Below are 19,725 nucleotides of genomic sequence, written 5' to 3' on the forward strand. Positions count from 1 at the left end.
ACTGTTCAAATTGCAGCCCAAACTTCTGCTTTCCAAAATTGTACTATGTTTATGTGTCATTCTACATGCAACGTTTCCACCTTCAAATAACTTTAAATGTCAATAGTAATATATAATATATCTCACAACTAAGCAGAAACCAAAGTATTCTCAAACATGTATTGTATATTAGCTGGAGGGAGAAACTTGAGTCTAGAAGCTCAGGCACTTTCTCTGTCACTCAGTGGAAGAGACATCCGTAAACCACTCAGAGCAGCCACACAGCTCTCTGGGGCTTCAGCACATCAATCACACAAATACAGACAGACACACACACACACACACACACACTGAGGCTGCATCTGTCAGAATGTATTTAATGTGCGACCTCATAAAAAATGTGTGTATTTGTTTATGTGTGTACTTGAGAGAAAGATATAGCTTCTGTATGTTTAACTATGAATATTTACCTGTTTCTAACCCTTTTCTCTGCTCTGTTAAATCCACACCTGTGTTTACATCCTTCATATTCTCCTGTTCTGTTAGGAGGCATGACTGGACGTGTGATGGTCTGCAGAGTTGCCTTTGAAAGAATGCAGTGTGTAGACATCAGTAGGCTTGCACGTCCTATACATACATGATCTTCTTTATCCCCAGCGATCCTGCACCGGCATGCCTTTCACAGAGAAAAGTCAAATCCATCACTGCCGCTCAGTGGATGCATCCCAATACTCTAAAATGGCACCCAGCTTGACTCTCCTTGTGTCCGAACCTGAAAAGAATTGATGGGAGAATGTCATAGAGGTACCCATGGGTATGCTTTCACCGGTCCATTATTTCTAGAAAGATGCAGATGAAGGAAACAAGACGCAGGTTAGCGTTTTTCAGCATGAATCTTGTACTGGAGGCAGCTCTGCAGAGTGGTCACTAGTTGGCACAGCCACAAAGTCATAACATCAGATTTTAAACCTAACCCTAACCTTAACCACACTGGCAAACTGTGACCTTAAATTAAGACCAAAAAGCACATTTCTGTTTTTCTGAATTTTTACAATATAGCCAGTTTTTACTTTGCAGCTGGCCTACAGTGGCTTGCGAAAGTATTCACCCCCCTTGGCATTTTTCCTATGTTGTTGCCTTACAACCTGGAATTAAAATGGATTTTTTGGGGGTTTGTATCATTTGATTTACACAACATGCCTACCACTAGGAAGATGCAAAATATTTTTTATTGTGAAACAAACAAGAAATAAGAAAAAAAAAAAAAAACTTGAGTGTGCATAACTATTCACCCTCCCAAAGTCAATACTTTGTAGAGCCACCTTTTGCAGCAATTACAGCTGTAAGTCTTGGGGTATGTCTCTATAAGCTTGGCACATCTAGCCACTAGGAGTTTTGCCCATTCTTCAAGGCAAAACTGCTCCAGCTCCTTCAAGTTGGATGGTTTCCGCTGGTGTACAGCAATCTTTAAGTCATACCACAGATTCTCAATTGGATTGAGGTCTGGGCTTTGACTAGGCCATTCCAAGACATTTAAATGTTTCGTCTTAAACCACTGAAGTGTTGCTTTAGCAGTATGCTTAGAGTCATTGTCCTGCTGGAAGGTGAACCTCTGTCCATGTCTCAAATCTCTGGAAGACTGAAACAGGTTTCCCTCAGGAATTTCCCTGCCATCCATCATTCCTTCAATTCTGACCAGTTTCCCAGTCCCTGCCGATGGAAAAACATCCCCACAGCATGATTCTGCCACCACCATGCTTCGCTGTGGGGATGGTGTTCTCGGGTTGATGAGAGGTGTTGGGTTTGCGCCAGACATAGCGTTTTCCTTGATGGCCAAAAAGCTCAAATTTAGTCTCATCTGACCAGAGTACCTTCTTCCATATGTTTAGGGAGTCTCCCACATGCCTTTTGGCGAACACCAAACGTGTTTGCTTATTTTTTTCTGTAAGCAATGGCTTTTTTCTGGCCACTCTTCCGTAAAGCCCAGCTCTGTGGAGTGTACGGCTTAAAGTGGTCCTATGGACAGATACTCCCATCTCTGCTGTGGAGCTTTGAAGCTCCTTCAGGGTTATCTTTGGTCTCTTTGTTGCGTCTCTGATTAATGCCCTCCTTGCCTGGTCCGTGAGTTTTGGTGGGCGGCCCTCTCTTGGCAGGTTTGTTGTGGTGCCATATTTCTTTAAATTTTTTAATAATGGATTTAATGGTGCTCTGTGGGATGTTCAAAGTTTCTGATATTTTTTTTAGAACCCACCCTGATCTGTACTTCTCCACAACTGTCACGACTTACGCCGAGGCTGCCTCCCCTCCTTGTTCGGGCAGGTGTCGGCATTCGGCGTCACCGGCTTACTAGCTACTGCCGATCCATTTATCATCACTCCATTTGTCTTGTCTTCAATCACACACACCTGGTCCTTATTCCCTCATTAGTCATTGTATAAGTGTTCCCTCTGCTTCCTTGTCTGTGTGGGTAATTGTTTATTGTGGAGGTTAGTGAAGCTCGGTGGAGCTCGTGTATTTTGTATCGACAGGAGTATTTCCTGTGTGTCTTGTATTATCCAGTGCGCCTGTTTTGTGCCCTGGAGTGTGTTTGACGCATTTCTGCGTATACCTGTATTTTGCTGATTAAAGCCTGTTATTCTGTGATTTACCCTCCTGCGCCTGACTCCTTCAACACCACCTCATCACAACAACTTTGTCCCTGACCTGTTTGGAGAGCTCCTTGGTCTTCATGGTGCCGCTTGCTTGGTGGTGCCCCTTGCTTAGTGGTGTTGCACACTCTGGGGCCTTTCAGAACAGGTGTGTATATATATAATTATTTTTTTTAAATTCACCAATTTGGACTATTGTCCATTATATGAAATCCAAATAAAATTCCATTTAAATTACAGGTTGTAATGCAACAAAATAGGAAAAACGCCAAGGGGGTTGAATACTTTTGCAAGGCACTGTATCTAAGGGGAAATCTCTCATGTATTTACCAGGACAAGAGTCATGACAATAAACGTCAACCTGCGAACAAGACAAGGAAAGAGACACTTTAGGGTATGCTAGGAGAATACTACTACCATCAATGTTCTCTATTCCTGGTTTTATGTTTCCAGAGTCATTCAAGGTAGGCCTGTAAGGGATGAGGGCACAACAGCACAAACTATGCCTTGTCATCTAAAGGGTTTTGCCAGACAGGTATAATTTTCCTCAATTACAGGTATTATCAGGAAAACGGTGGCCATTTCCATCACAGCAGTATCATAGTCAATACCATACTGCAGTATGAAAGACCTCTGATGAGCTACAGTACATAGAGGAAGAGCTAGCTACACCGAGGAAGATTACCTATTGTACCAAGTAAAAAGCTAGACATTTGTTATGTGGTCTCGTGCTTTTCATTTGCCCAAACAGGGTAACAAGTGTCAATAATATTTGCATACAACAACAAAAAATCACAGTTTATCACAATGTTTATGTATATTTTTAGCACATGCTATCAGTGAATTAATATCTTCTATCTCTGCCTGGATTCTGATTATTATCTCTAGAATCACCAGATATACAGTGGGGAAAAAAAGTATTTAGTCAGCCACCAATTGTGCAAGTTCTCCCACTTAAAAAGATGAGAGAGGCCTGTAATTTTCATCATAGGTACACGTCAACTATGACAGACAAAATGAGAAAAAGAAATCCAGAAAATCACATCGTAGGATTTTTTATGAATTTATTTGCAAATTATGGTGGAAAATAAGTATTTGGTCAATAACAAACGTTTCTCAATACTTTTTTATATACCCTTTGTTGGCAATGACACAGGTCAAACGTTTTCTGTAAGTCCTCACAAGGTTTTCACACACTGTTGCTGGTATTTTGGCCCATTCCTCCATGCAGATCTCCTCTAGAGCAGAGATGTTCTGGGGCTGTCGCTGGGCAACACGGACTTTCAACTCCCCTCCAAAGATTTTCTATGGGGTTGAGATCTGGAGACTGGCTAGGCCACTCCAGGACCTTGAAATGCTTCTTACGAAGCCACTCCTTCGTTGCCCGGGCGGTGTGTTTGGGATCATTGTCATGCTGAAAGACCCAGCCATGTTTCATCTTCAATGCCCTTGCTGATGGAAGGAGGTTTTCACTCAAAATCTCACGATACATGGCCCCATTCATTCTTTCCTTTACACGGATCAGTCGTCCTGGTCCCTTTGCAGAAAAAACAGCCCCAAAGCATGATGTTTCCCCCCATGCTTCACAGTAGGTATGGTGTTCTTTGGATGCAACTCAGCATTCTTTGTCCTCCAAACACGACGAGTTGAGTTTTTACCAAAAAGTTATATTTTGGTTTCATCTGACCATATGACATTCTCCCAATCCTCTTCTGGATCATCCAAATGCACTCTAGCAAACTTCAGACGGGCCTGGACATGTACTGGCTTAAGCAGAGGGACACATCTTGCACTGCAGGATTTGAGTCCCTGGCGGCGTAGTGTGTTACTGATGGTAGGCTTTGTTACTTTGGTCCCAGCTCTCTGCAGGTCATTCACTAGGTCCCCCCGTATGGTTCTGGGATTTTTGCTCACCGTTCTTGTGATCATTTTGACGCCACGTGGTGAGATCTTGCGTGGAGCCCCAGATCGAGGGAGATTATCAGTGGTCTTGTATGTCTTCCATTTCCTAATAATTGCTCCCACAGTTGATTTCTTCAAACCAAGCTGCTTACCTATTGCAGATTCAGTCTTCCCAGCCTGGTGCAGGTCTACAATTTTGTTTCTGGTGTCCTTTGACAGCTCTTTGGTCTTGGCCATAGTGGAGTTTGGAGTGTGACTGTTTGAGGTTGTGGACAGGTGTATTTTATACTGATAACAAGTTCAAACAGGTGCCATTAATACAGGTAACGAGTGGAGGACAGAGGAGCCTCTTAAAGACGAAGTTACAGGTCTGTGAGAGCCAGAAATCTTGCTTGTTTGTAGGTGACCAAATACTTATTTTCCACCGTAATTTGCAAATAAATTCATTAAAAATCCTACAATGTGATTTTCTGGAGATTTTTTTTTCTCAATTTGTCTGTCATAGTTGACGTGTACCTATGATGAAAATTACAGGCCTCTCTCATCTTTTTAAGTGGGAGAACTTGCACAATTGGTGGCTGACTAAAAACTTTTTTTCCCCACTGTATGTCAACATACTGTGTCATTGACAGAAAACACTATGCATGTGTATGCGTGTGTGCATGGGTGAGTGTACGCTTCTGTGTGTGTGTGTGTGTGCGTGTGTGTTTGTGTGCATGCGTAGGGAACAGAGCCGTAGTATGGACCAGCAGCTCCCCCAGCTGTAACACTGAGAGTCAGGCAGTAAGAGAGAAACGAAGTGAGTGAGTGAGTGAGTGAGTGAGTGAGTGAGTGAGTGAGTGAGTGAGTGAGTGAGTTAGAGAAAAAGGGAGGGGACATAGTGTAGAGAAGCAGCAGAAGCCTGAGGGAAAGAGCGAAAGAGAGAGAGAGTTGTCAGAAGAGAGAAAGAGTGAAAACAGTGGAGTGAGACAGAGAGAGAGAGAGAGAGAGGGAGAGAGGGAGAGAGAAAGAGTGAAAACAGTGGAGTGAGACAGAGAGAGAGAGAGTTGTGAGGAGAGAGAAAAAGTGAAAACAGTGGAGTGAGGCAGAGCAAAAGAGAGAGAGTTGTGAGGAGAGAGAAAGAGTGAAAACAGTGGAGTGAGGCAGAGCGAGAGAGAGAGCGAGAGAGAGAGAGGGAGAGAGAACGTGAAAACAGTGGAGTGAGACAGAGCGAGAGAGAGAGAGTTGTGAGAAGAGAGAGAGTGAAAACAGTGGAGTGAGACAGAGTGAGAGAGAGTGAGTTGTGAGAAGAGAGAGAGTGAAAACAGTGGAGTGAGACAGAACGATAGAGAGAGAGAGCTGTGAGGAGAGAGAGAGTGAAAACAGTGGAGTGTGACAGAGTGAGAGAGAGAGAGAATTGTGAGGAGAGAGAGAGAGTGAAAACAGTGGAGTGAGAGAAAGAGAGAGAGAGAGAGAGAAAGAAAGAGAGAGAGGGAGTTGTCAGGAGAGAGAGAGTGAAAACTGTGGAGAGAGAGTGAGAGAGAGAGAGTTGTGAGGAGAGAGAAATAGTGAAAACAGTCGAGTGAGGCAGAGAGAGAGAGTTGTGAGGATAGAGAAAGAGAGAGTGAAAACAGTGGAGTGAAACAGAACGAGAGAGAAAGTGAATTGTGAGAAGAGAGAGAGTGAAAACAGTGGAGTGAGTCAGAGCGAAAGAGAGAGAGAGCTGTGAAGAGAGAGAAAGAGTGAAAACAGTGGAGTGAGAGAGAGAGAGAGAGAGAGAGAGAGAGAGAGAGAGAGAGAGAGAGAGAGAGAGAGAGAGAGAGAGATAAAAGGTGAAAAAAGTGGAGTGAGACAGAGCAAGAGAGAGTTGTGAGGAGAGAGAAAGAGTGAAAACAGTGGAGTGAGGCAGAGCGAGAGAGAGAGAGAGTGAAAACTGTGAGAGAGAGAGAGAGAGAGAGAGAGAGAGATAAAAGGTGAAAACAGTGGAGTGAGAGAGCGAGAGAGAGTGTTGTGAGGAGAGAGAAAGTGAAAACAGTGGAGTGAGGCAGAGCGAGAAAGAAAGAGTGAAAACAGTGGAGAGAGAGAGAGAGAGAGAGAGAGAGAGAGAGAGAGAGAGAGAGAGAGAGAGAGAGAGAGAATTGTGAGGAGAGAGAGAGTGAAAACAGTGGAGTGAGTGAGAGTGAGAGAAAGAGAGAGAGAAAAGGTGAAAACTGGAGTGAGACAGAGCGAGAGAGAGAGAGAGTTGTGAGGAGAGAGAAAGAGAGAGAGAGCGTGAGTTGTGAGGAGAGAGAAAGAGTGAAAACAGTGGAGTGAGACAGAGCGAGAGAGTTGTGAGGAGCGAGGAAGTGTGATAACAGTGGAGTGAGGCAGAGCGAGAGAGAGAGAATTTTGACCCTGCACCCGAGAGAATCAACCAGTGAGCCATGAAGGCTGCTCTCCGTTTTTAAAACTGAAATGGTAGAAATAAAATAAGCATATGACTCAACACATATCTCCCAATCTCACATGTAAAATCATCCAGTTTCAGGCATGCCAAACTGAGATTGCCTACCTGAAAAAAAGCATTTTCCAGCTGAATACGTTCTGGCTGTTCTAGTAAGCAGATGCATTATGACAAAATTTAAAGATTTTTTTTTTTTAAACACACAAATGATCATGCCAGACACTAGCCTGACGACTCACACTAAATCATTCTGCTGCTCTGTCGTTTGTGGTGACGAGGGGCATCATCAGCGATTGGATCGTCTCTAAGCAATCAGAGTATCAAAGCCAATGTTGAATTTTCAAACCGTAGCTTTACCCACGTATGTTCTGGCTCTGGCCCTGGCCCAAACCATCGGTTTCTGGACTAATCAGACGGCCCCGAATGTGTTTGCATTTGGTGAAAGGTCGGCAAGGTACTCAGATCCAGACTTATTGCAGGCTAACAAATGATGTGCAAATAGCATACTAACCTTTTGTTGATGTCAATATGTATGAAGGTTTATATTTGCTTACTGTACTGTGTGCTCACGAATATGCAACGTCCTCCTGATATAGTGATGTTAACTAAATTACCTATTTAGTTGTATCTGTGCTAACCAGACATTTACACAATAACTAAATTACCTATTTCGTTGTATCTGTGCTAACCAGACATTTACACAATAACTGAATTACCTATTTAGTTGTATCTGTGCTAACCAGACATTTACACAATAACTGAATTACCTATTTAGTTGTATCTGTGCTAACCAGACATTTACACAATAACTGAATTACCTATTTAGTTTAATTTTACATTTACATTTACGTCATTTAGCTGACGCTCTTATCCAGAGCGACTTACAAATTGGTGCATTCACCTTATAGCCAGTGGGATAACCACTTTACAATATTATATAAATATTTTTTTTTTCTTTGGGGTGGGGTAAGGGGGGGTAGAAGGATTACTTTATCCTATCCCAGGTATTCCTTAAAGAGGTGGGGTTTCAAGTGTCTCCGGAAGGTGGTGAGTGACTCCGCTGTCCTGGCGTCGTGAGGGAGCTTGTTCCACCATTGGGGTGCCAGAGCAGCGAACAGTTTTGACTGATCAGAGCCTGAAGGTACGGAGGTGCCGTTCCCCTCACAGCTCCGTAGGAAAACAAAATGGTCTTGTAGCAGATGCGAGCTTCAACTGGAAGCCAGTGGAGTAATAATAATAATAATAATATGCCATTTAGCAGACGCTTTTATCCAAAGCGACTTACAGTCATGTGTGCATACATTTTTACGTGTGCGGAGGAGCGGGGTGACGTGAGAGAACTTGGGAAGGTTGAACACCAGACGGGCTGCGGCATTCTGGATGAGTTGTAGGGGTTTAATGGCACAGGCAGGGAGCCCAGCCAACAGCGAGTTGCAGTAATCCAGACGGGAGATGACAAGTGCCTGGATTAGGACCTGTGCCGCTTCCTGTGTAAGGCAGGATCGTACTCTCCGAATGTTGTAGAGCATGAACCTACAGGATCGGGTCACCGCCTTGATGTTAGCGGAGAACGACAGTGTTAGGCTATGGTTCAACCCAGCACTCAGAGAAACAACACGACAAAGGGAGTGGAAGAAACAAAAATATTTAATCAAAGTTAAAATTGTCTTAGTCCAAAAAACAACTGAAGTAAAGGAACAGAGTGGGCTAGTCGGCTCCGGAGGAAGGAGAGGCTGAGGCAGGCAGGCAGGCAGGCAGGCAGGCAGGCAGGCAGGCAGGCAGACCGACAGGCAGGAAGGCAGGCAGGTTGGGAGATATGTCCGAAACGCTCTGGTAAGAACAACGATCTGGCGCCGGTGGAGAGCCATGCCCAGGAATAAGTAGTGCAGGTTGATGAGAGAATAGGATGCAGCTGCGTAGGCAGGAATCACTGGAAACAACCCGCAGCTGCACAGGGAGAGGCAGATCCTGAGCACGCCCCTGATCCACTCCAGACACACCCACATAAAGGGGACAAACACACATACAGATACAACAGAAAAAGAGGGGACAAAACAAGGAGGAAGGGGAAACAGAAAAGGGAGAGACAAGCTGCCCACATAACAGTACCCCCCCTTAATGGTCGCCACCTGGCGACCCACCAGGCCTGTCAGGGTTGTCGTGATGGAAGTCCGTGATCAGCTGAGGATCCAACACAAAACGCTTAGGGACCCAAGACCTCTCCTCTGGTCCATAACCTTCCCAATCGACTAGGTATTGGAGACCCCTACCCCGCCTCCGAGAGTCCAGGAGCCTACTGACGGTGTAGGCCGGATGGTCGTCAATGAGGCGAACAGGTGGAGGTGGATCAGCCGGCGGACACAAAAGGCTGGAGGACACAGGTTTCAGTTGGGAGACGTGGAAAGTAGGGTGTATCTTCATGGCTGAAGGCAACTTCAAACGAACCGCAGCGGGGTTAATGATGGACTCCACCACAAACGGACCCAGGTACCGAGGAGACAGCTTGCGTGATTTGGTACGAAGAGGTACGTTCTTAGATGACAGCCAAACCTCTTGACCAGGATGAAACACAGGTGCGGGAGTCCTGCTCCTATCCGCTGTTGTCTTGTTCCTGTCGGTGGTCCGAAGCAATGCTTCCCGAGCGTCGCTCCACACTCTCTGGCAGCGGCGGAGGTTCTCCTGAACCGAAGGAACAGCCAATTCCTTCTCCTGAGCAGGAAACAGAGGGGGTTGATAACCCATGGTAACCTCGAAGGGTGAAAGACCGGTGGCAGAGGCGGTGAGGGAGTTGTGGGCGTACTCTATCCAGGGCAGATGTTTGGCCCAGGATGATGGATGTTGAGCAGCCACACAACGAAGGGTTGCTTCGAGGTTTTGATTGGCTCTTTCTGTTTGACCGTTGGTCTGGGGATGAAACCCTGAGGACAGACTAACGGAAGCACCCAAAGCAGAACAGAAAACCTTCCAAACACGGGAAGTAAACTGTGGGCCTCTATCAGATACGATGTCCACAGGTATTCCATGGGGACGGAATACATGTTGGACTAGGAGGTCCGCTGTCTCACTGGCAGACGGTAATTTTGGTAATGCTATATAGTGGACAGATTTAGAGAATCTGTCCACAATGGTAAGTATAGTATCATTACCTTCAGACTTGGGTAGGCCGGTGACAAAATCCATGGCAATGTGGGACCAGGGACGGCTGGGAACTGGGAGGGGTAGCAGCAGCCCCGAAGGGGACTGATGGGAGGCTTTGCCCCGAGCACAGGTTGAACAGGCTGCCACAAAAGCCCGAACGTCAGTTTCCATTGAAGGCCACCAAAAATGTCTCCTAAGCAGCGTCAACGTGCGTCTCATCCCAGGGTGACCAGCAAAACGGGAGGTGTGAATCCACTGCAACACCTGAGACCGGACCGTCTCGGGAACAAAGAGTAGGTTGGGAGGTCCATCACCCGGTCCCGGGTCCGTGGCAAGTGCAGTCTTCACAAGAGACTCGATCTCCCACTGAACAGCCGCCACGACGCATGAGGAAGGCAGGACTGCCTCAGGCTCGCTGGTCTCCGAAGGGTCAGCAAACTGGCGGGACAAAGCATCTGGTTTAACATTTCTTGACCCCGGTCTGTATGTAAGAATAAAGTTAAACCTACTAAAAAACAGGGCCCATCTGGCTTGGCGTGAGTTGAGTCTCTTAGTGGCTTGGATGTAAGCCAAGTTTTTGTGGTCAGTCCAGACCACAAACGGCAGTTCAGCTCCATCCAGCCAGTGCCGCCATTCTTCCAGTGCAAGCTTGACCGCCAGCAGTTCCCGGTTTCCAACGTCGTAATTCCGTTCTGTGGGTGACAATTTCTTGGAGAAAAAAGCACAGGGGTGAAGCTTTTGGTCAGTGGGGGGAGCGCTGGGAGAGGACTGCTCCCACACCTGAGTCCGACGCGTCCACCTCCACAACAAACTGCAGAGAGGTATTGGGGTGTATCAACACGGGGGAGGTGGAAAACAGTTCCTTCAAAACCCCTACCGCCTGCTCCGCCTCAGGGGACCACCGAAAAGGGACTTTAGGAGATGTGAGTCTTGTAAGGGGTGCCACCACTCTACTAAAACCCTTAATGAATCTACGGTAGAAGTTAGCAAAGCCCAAAAATCGTTGAAGTTGCTTACGGGTGGTGGGTGTGGGCCATTCCGTCACTGCCCGGATCTTCTCGGGGTCCGCCTTCACCTGCCCGCTCTCAATTATGAATCCAAGGAACGATGTAGACTGTTTGTGGAACTCACACTTCTCTGCTTTGACGTACAGCTTGTTCTCCAAGAGCCGTTGAAGGACTTGACGGACGTGTGACTCATGCTCCTCGGGTGACTTGGAAAAAACAAGAATATCATCCAGGTATACAAAGACAAAACGGTTCAAAAAAATCCCTAAGAACATTGTTCACCATGGCTTGGAAAACCGCAGGGGCATTTGAAAGCCCAAAGGGCATGACCAAATACTCAAAATGTCCCAGTGGAGTGTTGAAAGCGGTTTTCCACTCATCTCCCTTTCGGATTCGGACAAGGTGATAAGCATTCCTGAGGTCGAGCTTGGAAAACACTGTGGCGCCATGCAGAGGTTCAAAAGCTGAGTTGATGAGTGGAAGGGGATACTTGTTTTTAACAGTTATGTTGTTTAAACCCCCTGAAATCGATACAGGGGCGTAACGACTTGTCCTTCTTTTCCACGAAAAAGAAACCTGCACCCAAAGGAGACGACGAGGGACGGATTATGCCCGAGACCAGAGAATCACCAATGTACTGCTCCATTGCCTCTCTTTCCGGTCGGGACAGATTGTATAACCGACTAGAGGGCAAGGGAGCACCAGGAAGCAGTTCAATAGGGCAATCATAAGGCCTATGTGGTGGTAGAGACAGAGCCTTGTCCTTACTGAAAACCTCCGCTAAGTCATGGTATTCTTTGGGGACAGATGACAGATCAAGAGGAGCTGAGGGAGGAGTTGGGTTACACTTAGTGGGGGAACCGCTGACCTCAGGCACTCGGAATGGCAGTTAGTGCTCCAACTGAGAATGGTGTGACGTGTCCAATCAATTTGTGGGTTGTGAAGAGCCAACCAGGGGAAGCCAAGGATTAGGGAGGTAGCTGAGCCAGACATAACTCTTAGCTGAATGCTTTCACAATGATTGCCAGAAATCACTAGGGAAACGGGGGTGGTTTGATGAGTTATCTCCGCGAGGAGGCGCCCATCAAGGGCTGTGACCCGAATGGGGGTAGGTAGTGGCTCCATGGGGATACGAGCTTGTGTAACGAACTGGTGGCTAATAAAGTTATCTTCTGCACCTGAGTCTATGAGAGCTGAGAGTGGCAGGGAATGACTCTGGAAACGTAAGGTTACAGGTACTTGTAATCGGGGAATGATGGGTTCAGGATCTAACTCTGGGCTCGCAAGTAGACCCACCGTTACGAGCGAGCCTTGTCTTTTGGCCGCTTAGGGCATGTAGCCAGAATGTGTGTGGCGTCTCCACAGTACAGGCACTCACCCGCCTGGAGGCGCCGTTGCCGCTCTGCTGGAGGTAGTCGAGCTCGACCCACTTGCATAGGTTCCTCCTCTGTGCTCGGGATGGAATCAGGAACAAGAAGCTGCCGACTCCGGAGAGGCGAGACTCGAGTGGTTGAAGGCTGGGGAACTCGTCCTCCTAGATGTGGCCGATCGCCTCTCTCCCGACGCCTCTCCCGCAACCGATTGTCTAGCTTGATGGACAGGGAAACGAGAGAATGTAAATCATGTGGCTCATCACGAGCAGCCAGTTCATCCTTAATGGCTTCATTCAAACCGTTTAGAAATGCTCCTTGAAGTGCCACATTGTTCCACTTGGAGTCCGCTGCCAACGTCCAGAACTCAATAGAGTACTCTGCCACACTGTTAGAACCCTGCCTCAAATTAAAAAGTATCTTGGAGGAATTACCCACATGGTCAGGATGGTCAAAAACAGTCTTCAATTTAGCAGAGAAATCAGCAAAAGTCAATCCAGTCAAAGTTTGATCTGAGCACACAGCCTCAGCCCAAACCAGAGCTTTCCCTCTTAACAGCCCCAGAACATAATGTACCTTAGATGAATCAGTAGAAAACGACAGTGGTCTCTGCCGAAAAATCAAGTCACACTGAAGCAAAAATCCCCGGCACTTGTCCAATTCTCCATTGAACGGTTCAGGCGACGTGACAGGGGGTTCCCGACGGAACGAAGCCTGCCTAGTGTCCGAGGAAACAACTTGGGGTGCATCAAACTGGGGGTCAGAGAGAGATGGAGAACTGATAACAGACAATTTAGAGACGTGTGTAGTTAACTGAGTCACCTGGTTCAGCAGTTGATGATTATCTTCCACAAGAGTCCGAATCAACTGGTCATGCTGTCCTAGCAACGTTCCTTGAGCCTGGATAGCTTGTTGGAAGCTGTCTTTGTTTGCCCCGTGCTGTTTCTCTGTTGGGTCCATGGCCAGATCGTTCTGTTAGGCTATGGTTCAACCCAGCACTCAGAGAAACAACACGACAAAGGGAGTGGAAGAAACAAAAATATTTAATCAAAGTTAAAATTGTCTTAGTCCAAAAACAACTGAAGTAAAGGAACAGAGTGGGCTAGTCGGCTCCGGAGGAAGGAGAGGCTGAGGCAGGCAGGCAGGCAGGCAGGCAGGCAGGCAGGCAGGCAGGCAGGCAGGCAGGCAGGCAGGCAGACCGACAGGCAGGAAGGCAGGCAGGTTGGGAGATATGTCCGAAACGCTCTGGTAAGAACAACGATCTGGCGCCGGTGGAGAGCCATGCCCAGGAATAAGTAGTGCAGGTTGATGAGAGAATAGGATGCAGCTGCGTAGGCAGGAATCACTGGAAACAACCCGCAGCTGCACAGGAGAGGCAGATCCTGAGCACGCCCCCTGATCCACTCCAGACACACCCACATAAAGGGGACAAACACACATACAGATACAACAGAAAAAGAGGGGACAAAACAAGGAGGAAGGGAAACAGAAAAGGGAGAGACAAGCTGCCCACATAACAGACAGGGTGTTGTCCAGGGTCACGCCAAGGCTCTTCGTACTCTGGGAGGAGGACACAACAGAGTTGTCAACCGTGATGGCAAGATCATGGAACGGGCAGTCTTTCCCCGGGAGGAAGAGCAGCTCCGTCTTGCCAAGGTTCAGCTTGAGGTGGTGATCCGTCATCCATACTGATATGTCTGCCAGACATGCAGAGATGCAATTCGCCACCCAGTTATCAGAAGGGGGAAAGGAGAAGATAAGTTGTGTGTCGTCTGCGTAGCAATGATAGGAGAGGCCATGTGAGGATATGACAAAGCCAAGTGACTTGGTGTATAGCGAGAATAGGAGAGGGCCTAGAACTGAGCCCTGGGGGACACCAGTGGTGAGAGCACGTGGTGCGGAGACAGATTCTTGCCATGCCACTTGGTAGGAGCGACCGGTCAGGTAGGACGCACGCTCAAGAGTTTTGGAGAAAAAAGAAAGAAGGGATACTGGTCTGTAGTTGTTGACATCGGAGGGATCGAGTGTAGGTTTTTTGAGAAGGGGTGCAACTCTCTCTCTCTTGAAGACGGAAGGGACATAGCCAGCGGTCAAGGATGAGTTGATGAACGAGGTGAGGTAAGGGAGAAGGTCACCGGAGATGGTCTGGAGAAGAGAGGAGGTGATAGGGCAGGTTGTTGGGCGGCCGGCCGTCACAAGTCGGAAGACTTCATCTGGAGAGAGAGGGGAGAAAGAAGTCAAAGCATAGGGTAGGGCAGTGTGAGCAGGACCAGCAGTGTCATTTGACTTAACAAACGAGGATCGGATGTCGTCAACCTTCTTTTCAAAATGGTTGACGAAGTCATCCACAGAGAGGGGGAGGGGGAGGAGGATTCAGCAGGGAGGAGAAGGTGGCAAAGAGCTTCCTAGGGTTAGAGGCAGATGCTTGGAATTTAGAGTGGTAGAAAGTGGCTTTAGCAGCAGAAACAGAGGAAGAAAATGTAGAGAGGTGTTATGTGGGCAGCTTGTCTCTCCCTTTTCTGTTTCCCTTCCTCCTTGTTTTGTCCCCTCTTTGTCTGTTGTATCTGTATGTGTGTTTGTCCCCTTTATGTGGGTGTGTCTGGAGTGGATCAGGGGGCGTGCTCAGGATCTGCCTCTCCTGTGCAGCTGCGGGTTGTTTCCAGTGATTCCTGCCTACGCAGCTGCATCCTATTCTCTCATCAACCTGCACTACTAATTCCTGAGCATGTTCCTCCACCGGCGCCAGATCGTTGTTCTTACTAGAGCGGTAACTTGGCTCACCAGTAAAGTTATATTGTCTTAGTCTTCAGCCTGGCTTTTTACTCTCCTTAACCTGTCGTTTGTTTTGTCCTCAGTTCAGACATACCTCCCTGCCTGCCTGCCTTCGTGCCTGCCTGCCTGCCTGCCTGCCTCAGCCTCTCCTTCCTCCGGAGCCGACTAGCCCACTCTGTTCCTTTTCTTCAGTTGTTTTTGGACTAAGACAAATTGTACTTTTATTAAAAATAATTTTTGTTTCCTCCACTCCCTTAGTTGTGTTTGTTTCTCTGAGTGCTGGGTTGAACCATTGCGTAACAGAACGATCTGGCCATGGACCCAACAGAGAAACAGCACGGGGCAAACGAAGACAGCTTCCAACAAGCTATCCAGGCTCAAGGAACGTTGCTAGGACAGCATGACCAATTGATTCGGACTCTTTTGGAAGATAATCATCAACTGCTGAACCAGGTGACTCAGTTAACTACACAAGTCTCTAAATTGTCTGTTATCAGATCTCCATCTCTCTCTGACCCCCAGTTTGATGCACCCCAAGTTGTTTCCTCGGACATTATGAAGGCTTCGTTCCATCGGGAACCCCCTGTCACGTCGCCTGAACCGTTCAATGGAGAATTGGACAAGTGCCGGGGATTTTTGCTTCAGTTTGACTAGATTTTTCGGCAGAGACCACTGTCGTTTTCTACTGATTCCTCTAAGGTTCATTATGTTCTGGGGCTGTTAAGAGGGAGAGCTCTGGTTTGGGCTGAGGCTGTGTGCTCAAATCAAACTTTGACTGGATTGACTTTTGCTGATTTTTCTGCTAAATTGAAGACTGTTTTTGACCATCCTGACCATGTGGGTAATTCCTCCAAGATACTTTTTAATTTGAGGCAGGGTTCTAACAGTGTGGCTGAGTACTCTATTGAGTTCTGGACTTTGCCAGCGGACTCCAAGTGGAACAATGTGGCACTTCAAGGAGCATTTCTAAACGGTTTGAATGAAGCCATTAAGGATGAACTGGCTGCTCGTGACGAGCAACATGATTTACATTCTCTCGTTTCCCTGTCCATTAAGCTAGACAACCGGTTGCGGGAGAGGCGTCGGCAGAGAGGCAGTCGGCCACATCTAGGAGGACGAGTTCCCCAGCCTTCAACCACTCGAGTCTCGCCTCCCCGGAGCCGGCAGCTTCTTGTTTCTGATCCCATCCCGAGCACAGAGGAGGAACCTATGCAAGTGGGTCAAGCTCGACTACCTCCGGCAGAGCGGCAACGGCGCCTCAGGCGGGTGAGTGCCTGTACTGTGGAGACGCCACACACATTCTGGCTACATGCCCTAAGCGACCAAAAGACAAGGCTCGCTCGTAACGGTGGGTCTACTTGCGAGCCCAGAGTTAGATCCTGAACCCATCATTCCCCGATTACAAGTACCTGTAACCTTACGTTTCCAGAGTCATTCCCTGCCACTCTCAGCTCTCATAGACTCAGGTGCAGAAGACAACTTTATTAGCCACCAGTTCATTACACAAGCTCGTATCCCCATGGAGCTACTACCTACCCCCATTCGGGTCACAGCCCTTGATGGGCGCCTCCTCGTGGAGATAACTCATCAAACCACCCCCGTTTCCCTAGTGATTTCTGGCAATCATTGTGAAAGCATTCAGTTAAGAGTTATGTCTGGCTCAGCTACCTCCCTAATCCTTGGCTTCCCCTGGTTGGCTCTTCACAACCCACAAATTGATTGGACACGTCACACCATTCTCAGTTGGAGCACTAACTGCCATTCAGAGTGCCTTAGATCAGCGGTTCCCCCACTAAGTGTAACCCAACTCATCCCTCAGCTCCTCTCGATCTGTCATCTGTCCCAAGGAATACCATGACTTAGCGGAGGTTTTCAGTAAGGACAAGGCTCTGTCTCTACCACCTCATAGGCCTTATGATTGCCCTATTGAACTGCTTCCTGGTGCCCCCTTGCCCTCTAGTCGCTAATACAATCTGTCCCGACCGGAAAGAGGGGCAATGGAGCAGTATATTGGTGATTCTCTGGCCTCGGGCATAATCCGTCCCTCGTCGTCTCCTTTGGGTGCAGGTTTCTTTTTCGTGGAAAAGAAAGACAAGTCGTTACGCCCCTGTATCGATTTCAGGGGTTTAAACAACATAACTGTTAAAAACAAGTATCCCCTTCCACTCATCAACTCAGCTTTTGAACCTCTGCATGGCGCCACAGTTTTCTCCAAGCTCGACCTCAGGAACGCTTATCACCTTGTCCGAATCCAAAAGGGAGATGAGTGGAAAACCGCTTTCAACACTCCACTGGGACATTTTGAGTATTTGGTCATGCCCTTTGGGCTCTCAAATGCCCCTGCTGTTTTCCAAGCCATGGTGAACAATGTTCTTAGGGATTTTTTGAACCGTTTTGTCTTTGTATACCTGGATGATATTCTTGTTTTTTCCAAGTCACCCGAGGAGCATGAGTCACACGTCCGTCAAGTCCTTCAACGGCTCTTGGAGAACAAGCTGTATGTCAAAGCAGAAAAGTGTGAGTTCCACAAACAGTCTACATCGTTCCTTGGTTTCATCATTGAGAACGGGCAGGTGAAGGCGGACCCCGAGAAGATCCGGGCAGTGACGGAATGGCCCACACCCACCACCCGTAAGCAACTTCAACGATTTTTGGGCTTTGCTAACTTCTACCGTAGATTAATTAAGGGTTTTAGTAAAGTGGTGGCACCCCTTACTAGACTCACATCCCCAAAAGTCCCTTTTCTGTGGTCCCCGTAGGCGGAGCAGGCGGTAGGGGGTTTTGAAGGAACTGTTTTCCACCTCCCCGTGTTGATACACCCCAATACCTCTCTGCAGTTTGTTGTGGAGGTGGACGCGTCGGACTCAGGTGTGGGAGCAGTCCTCTCCCAGCGCTCCCCCCACTGACCAAAAGCTTCACCCTGTGCTTTTTTCTCCAAGAAATTGTCACCCACAGAACGGAATTACGACGTTGGAAACCGGGAACTGCTGGCGGTCAAGCTAGCACTGGAAGAATGGCGGCACTGGCTGGATGGAGCTGTACTGCCGTTTGTGGTCTGGACAGACCACAAAAACTTGGCTTATATCTAAGCCACTAAGAGACTCAACTCACGCCAAGCCAGATGGGCCCTGTTTTTTAGTAGGTTTAACTTTATTCTTACATACAGACCGGGGTCAAGAAATGTTAAACCAGATGCTTTGTCCTGCCAGTTTGCTGACCCTTCGGAGACCAGCGAGCCTGAGGCAGTCCTGCCTTCCTCATGCGTCGTGGCGGCAGTACAGTGGGAGATCGAGTCTCTTGTGAAGACTGCACTTGCCACGGACCCGGGACCGGGTGATGGACCTCCCAACCTACTCTTTGTTCCCGAGACGGTCCGGTCTCAGGTGTTGCAGTGGATTCATACCTCCCGTTTTTGCTGGTCACCCTGGGATGAGACGCACGTTGACGCTGCTTAGGAGACATTTTTGGTGGCCTTCAATGGAAACTGACGTTCAGGCTTTTGTGGCAGCCTGTTCAACCTGTGCTCAGGGCAAAGCCTCCCATCAGTCCCCTTCGGGGCTGCTGCTACCCCTCCCAGTTCCCAGCCGTCCCTGGTCCCACATTGCCATGGATTTTGTCACCGGCCTACCCAAGTCTGAAGGTAATGATGCTATACTTACCATTGTGGACAGATTCTCTAAATCTGTCCACTATATAGCATTACCAAAATTACCGTCTGCCAGTGAGACAGCGGACCACCTAGTCCAACATGTATTCCGTCCCCATGGAATACCTGTGGACATCGTATCTGATAGAGGCCCACAGTTTACTTCCCGTGTTTGGAAGGTTTTCTGTTCTGCTTTGGGTGCTTCCGTTAGTCTGTCCTCAGGGTTTCATCCCCAGACCAACGGTCAAACAGAAAGAGCCAATCAAAACCTTGAAGCAACCCTTCGTTGTGTGGCTGCTCAACATCCATCATCCTGGGCCAAACATCTGCCTTGGATAGAGTACGCCCACAACTCCCTCACCACCTCTGCCACCGGCCTTTCACCCTTTGAGGTTACCATGGGTTATCAACCCCCTCTGTTTCCTGCTCAGGAGAAGGAATTGGCTGTTCCTTCGGTTCAGGAGAACCTCCGCCGCTGCCAGAGAGTGTAGTGCGACGCTCGGGAAGCATTGCTTCGGACCACCGACAGGAACAAGACGACAGCGGATAGGAGCAGGACTCCCGCACCTGTGTTTCATCCCCTTTATGTGGGTGTGTCTGGAGTGGATCAGGGGGCGTGCTCAGGATCTGCCTCTCCTGTGCAGCTGCGGGTTGTTTCCAGTGATTCCTGCCTACGCAGCTGCATCCTATTCTCTCATCAACCTGCACTACTAATTCCTGGGCATGGCTCTCCACCGGCGCCAGATTGTTGTTCTTACTAGAGCGGTAACTTGGCTCACCAGTAAAGTTATATTGTCTTAGTCTTCAGCCTGGCTTTTTACTCTCCTTAACCTGTCGTTTG

The sequence above is a fragment of the Coregonus clupeaformis genome, chromosome 26 (assembly GCF_020615455.1).
Source record: "Coregonus clupeaformis isolate EN_2021a chromosome 26, ASM2061545v1, whole genome shotgun sequence".
Taxonomy (NCBI): Eukaryota; Metazoa; Chordata; class Actinopteri; order Salmoniformes; family Salmonidae; genus Coregonus; species Coregonus clupeaformis.